Source organism: Erpetoichthys calabaricus, chromosome 1, assembly GCF_900747795.2.
Source record: "Erpetoichthys calabaricus chromosome 1, fErpCal1.3, whole genome shotgun sequence".
NCBI lineage: Eukaryota > Metazoa > Chordata > Cladistia > Polypteriformes > Polypteridae > Erpetoichthys > Erpetoichthys calabaricus.
Window position 1 is genome coordinate 280,155,159 of NC_041394.2, and position 5,140 is coordinate 280,160,298.

The window sequence follows — 5,140 nt, forward strand, 5'->3', positions numbered from 1 at the left end:
GCAGGTGACATTTGGTAAATCAGATTAAAAGTCTGGTGTGACAGAAAATTGATTAGATGTGGCAAAAAATGTGGGATCCTGATGGTAAGGGAGGACATATGTATAGGATACAAAGCGTAGTTGGATCCATGGGAAAAGAGGGCAAAATGAGAAGGGAAGAAATTATATTAACACACCTCAGAACTGGGCACACCTGATTAAATTATACACTATTCAAGACAGGGCAGCATCACTCTGGAGTATGTAGATCTTGTAATCAATTAGAGACAGTTGAATATATCTTATAAAGGTGTGTGGCATATAAATACAACAATTTCAATATTTTAAATCCCTGGGAATGGGTAATTTGACATTGCAACAATTATTGAGGTAGGGAGATGAGGTTTAATTTATTCATAGATCCATATTCTGTTATTTAAAAATGATAGGGTTGTTAGAGAGCATTTAATTGGAACTATAAACTAAATTGTTTAGGTATTTTTTTCCCTTTTCTGCATCACACCCCAGTCCAGGTGGTGGAGGTAATGCACCTTAAGTTGATTTACAAACCACCATTAAACAAAAGAAGAAGTGGAAGAAGAAAACATTGTCACTGTGATAAACTGCTGCACCATATACCACATAAACAAGAGAAAAGAAGGAAATGTGTGCATAATCTATAGAGGCAATCCTCTAGTGGGAATGTTGCTGATTCTCATTTCTTAATCAGATCTTGCCTTTAATTACACTGGTCTACAAAAAAATATTTTTTGTTTGCTACTGGGAACTTCAGACCAGTTCTCTATTAAGTTTTTTACACTGATTTCATATATGAAATCGGAATTAAGCTAGCACGTCAGATTTTTGAGATACACATTATTGCGGTTTTGACAGTTTTGAATAACAATGTAATATATCAACACAATATCTAGAGTTTGAACTCTGTCCCACCAAAATTGTTTGAATGTGTTTATTCTGAGAACAAACCAGAACATGATACCAGAGACATGTTAAAGCATATTTATGTCAATTTACCTCAATATAAAAGTGAGGTCAGTGTGCCCAAAAATGTTGGAGGGACTCGTTTTTGCACTTGTACTGCACATCCATTTCTCTTTGCATGAAGTACTAGGGTGCTGTACCGTGTTAGCCATTATGAATGTAGAGAAAAGCCAAGCAAAATGACACCTTTTATTGGCTAACTAGAAAGATTACAATATGCAAGCTTTCGAGGCAACTCAGGCCCCTTCTTCATCTTGCCTGAAGAAGGGGCCTGAGTTGCCTCGAAAGCTTGCATATTGTAATCTTTCTAGTTAGCCAATAAAAGGTGTCATTTTGCTTGGCTTTTCTCTTTGCATGAACCAACAGTAGTTACCCATCATGCTTGGAGTAAATTTTCCCTGATATCAGTTTTCCATCACCTTTATATTTTGATGAAATCTTTCCCCATGCTCATCTCTGACATCGCTTAGATTTGGTGGAAAAAAGTTGAGATGAGAATGTAAAAAATGCGTCTTCAGTGACATTCTGGCTCCCATAAGCTAATACAGTATACTTTCAGCATATTCTCCACAAGCTCAGCATTATTCTCTGCTCTGTGACTGTCAAGAAAATTCTGGACAACCTGCACGAATGAGGGTGCTGATTCAGTTGGCTTCAGTTTTGTTTTGAACTCATCGTCACGCACCAGTTCACGGATGTCAGGGCTAGCAAAAACACCTTCCTTAATTTTGGCTTCACTTTTCTCAAGACCAAACTTATTTTTTAAATGCTGAAACGTATCACCTTTGCTGTCCAGTCACCCTAGTTGTCCAAGACCTGGAACATCATAACTAAAAAATGAGATGTGCTGGACGAAAACAGTTTTCAGATTTGGAGTCAACAAGTGAAATTTGTTAGTACAGGGGAAAGAATCCCAGTAGCAAAATGCTTGTTGGCCAGTGTTAACTTAATTACAATGAGTGTCTTGGTGTAGTCTATCTGAAGTTTTGTTGCTCTCCCATTGTTTAAGTGAGTTTTTCTTCTGGTAGTCCAGTTGTCTACCCACATTACCAAAGGTGTGGTGGTTAGGGTTACTGAAGATTACAAGATTTATCCAGAGGGAGTGCACATACAGTAAGTGTGCACTGTGATGGATTGGCACCCTGTCCTGGGCTATCTGCTGAATTTCACCAAGTACTAATGTTATGTTATGTTATGTTATGTTATGTTATGTTATGTTATGTTATGTTATGTTATAACTAAAATGGACTTGTGTCTTGTCCGGTGTTTCCTGTCCATGTGCTGCCACTGCGATCATAACTTGGGTTAACTGGGTTTCAAAAAGTTTTCTCTCTCCTTATATTATGTCTTATTAAAGAAAATGGAGGACTCTGTATTTTTTATGAGTGAAACACATATACCACATATATATCTTTCATATGAGTGGACCAGACATTATAAATATTCTAATGTATTTTAAAATATATTTAAAAATGTGAAATACGTGCATTTCACATTGAATAACCAGCAAAAATAGTGGTTCCTTTGGAACAAAACTTAAAAGTGCTCTGAAGCTTAGAGGTTTGCCTATTCCTACATTGTAATAGATATAATGGAGTATAGTAAGTGTATATCATAGAAGTTTGTTACATGATTTGATATGCTGGGTGATGTTAAACTTTTAGCTGAAAAAATATTCCTAAGGAGAAATAACAGGAAGTATTTATATTTTCGACTTTTGATACTATAAAGGATATAATATTATTTCCTGATGTAACTTTGTGTTCAGCTGAAATAATGGGGGCTATTTTAGTCTTAGAATGTGTATGAGAGGTCCATCCGTTTACCCATTTTCTTATACTACACTTTTAAAAATAACGGTCCCAAAGTTTTTCTTCAGAGCAAAGCCATAGGGGAACCATTTTTGGTTCACTAAAGAACCATCCACATGCAGGTTCCAGAAAAAAAAAATATTTATTTAGATCCTTAAAAGGCTCCATGATAACTGAGCTGTGAACCACAAATGGGTTCCTGATTTTAAAAGGACTCATACTGCATACCATAAAAAAGGTAAATTCATATTTTCTTGATCTGTTGCATCCTACTAGGCAGCTGACTAAAACATTAAACATTTCTGTTTTGTTTGCATATAAGGATCCTTTTTAAGTCCAAAGAACCAATTTCATTTGCTGAGAACCCTTCCCAGAGTGAACTGGTTCTTTGTCAAGAAATGGTTCTACCTTGTACAACTAACCACACAAACCAGTAAACTGCATTTTGAAGATTGCACTCTCTCCAGTACAGGGTTCTATGGAGTTTCAAGGTTGAAACCAACCTTAGAAAAGATAACAGTCCATGCACAGCAAATTTATACACAGAACATCCATCCATCCATTTTTCAACCCGCTGAATCTGAACACAGGGTCATGGGGGTCTGCTGGAGCCAATCCCAGCCAACACAGGCTACAAGGCAGGAACCAATCCCGGGCAGGGTGCCAACCCACCGCACGACACACACAAACACACCCACACACCAAGCACACCCTAGGGCCAATTTAGAATCGCCAATGCACCTAATCTGCATGTCTTTGGACTGTGGGAGGAAACCGGAGCGCCTGGAGAAAATCCACACAGACACGGGGAGAACATGCAAACTCCACGCAGGGAGGACCCGGGTCTCCTAACTGCGAGGCAGCAGCGCTACCACTGCGCCACCGTGCCGCCTACACAGAACATGTTCAGTGAAATTGGGCCAAATTTAGAGTCAGTTAACATGCATATCTCATGAATGTAGGAAAAACTTGGACTATCAGGACAAAATGCATTCAGACACAAGGAGAATATGCAAATTCATTCTATACAGTAACTGGGCTCTGAAACAGATCTTCATGTCTAGAGTTCAGAGGCAAAATCATTAACGACTTCAGCACTGTGCAAACCAAAAGTACAAAGCATTATTCTATATTCAGATTCTTAATAAGCTTATCTTCCTTGTAAAATTGTAAATGATAGGTTTCAGGAATTTCTGTATCTATAGGATATATTGGATTTTCAATCATTAACTTTGAAAAACTTTGGTATCAGCTCATGTGAAGGTCATGAGAACTGAGACTGCTGATTCAATATTTAACAATGAATTCTGGTATAGTAGAAGATGGAAATGTCAAGTTAATAGTAAATAAAGTTACAATAATTATTAGAATTACAGATATTGCAGTTATATCAAAAAGAAAGGAAGGCCAAATGTTTAGTTGGCATTGAAACAGCAGGCCTGCTTAATCTAATTCAGGGTCATGGGAGGCCAAAGGCTTTGCTGGAGCACCAGTCCATGACATAGCCCTCTCATGCATGCACCTAAACTGGCACTAGCATTGAATATGTGAAATGGGAGGAAAATGCACATAAGTATAAGGAGAATGTTCAGCCTACACAAAGACAGTAATCAGGTGTGAGATTCAAACTTGGGACAATGGATCTGCAGGGCAGCAGAGCTAATCTCGTTGAGCTCATGCCTCTCTGCCATTTACATATATTTAAAAAACCCCAATGTAAAGTAAATAAATAGAACATTAGAACAGTCTAGACGAGAACAGGCCATTCAGCCCAACAAAGCTCGCCAATCCTATCCACTTATTTCTTCCAAAAAAACATCAAGTCGAGTTTTGAAAGTCCCCAATGTCTTACTGTCTACCACACTACTTGGTAGCTTATTCCAAGTGTCCATCGTTCTTTGAGTAAAGAAAAACTTCCTAATGTTTGTGCAAAATTTACCCTTAACAAGTTTCCAGCTGTGTCCCCGTCTTCTTGATGAACTCATTTTAAAATAACAGTCTCGATCCACTGTAATAATACACTTCATAATTTTAAACACTTCAGTCATGTCACCTCTTAATCTTCTTTTGCTTAAACTGTAAAGGCTCAGCTCTTTTAATCTTTCCTCATAATTCAACCCCTGTAGCCCTGGAATCAGCCTAGTCGCTCTTCTCTGGACCTTTCTAGTGCTGCTATGTCCTTTTTGTAGCCTGGAGACCAAAACTGCACACAGAACTCAAGATGAGGCCTCACCTGTGCATTATAAAAGTTGAGCATAACCTCCTTGGACTTGTACTCCATACATTGTGCTATATAACGTAACATTCTGTTAGCCTTCTTCATGGCTTCTGAACACTGTCGGGAAGTC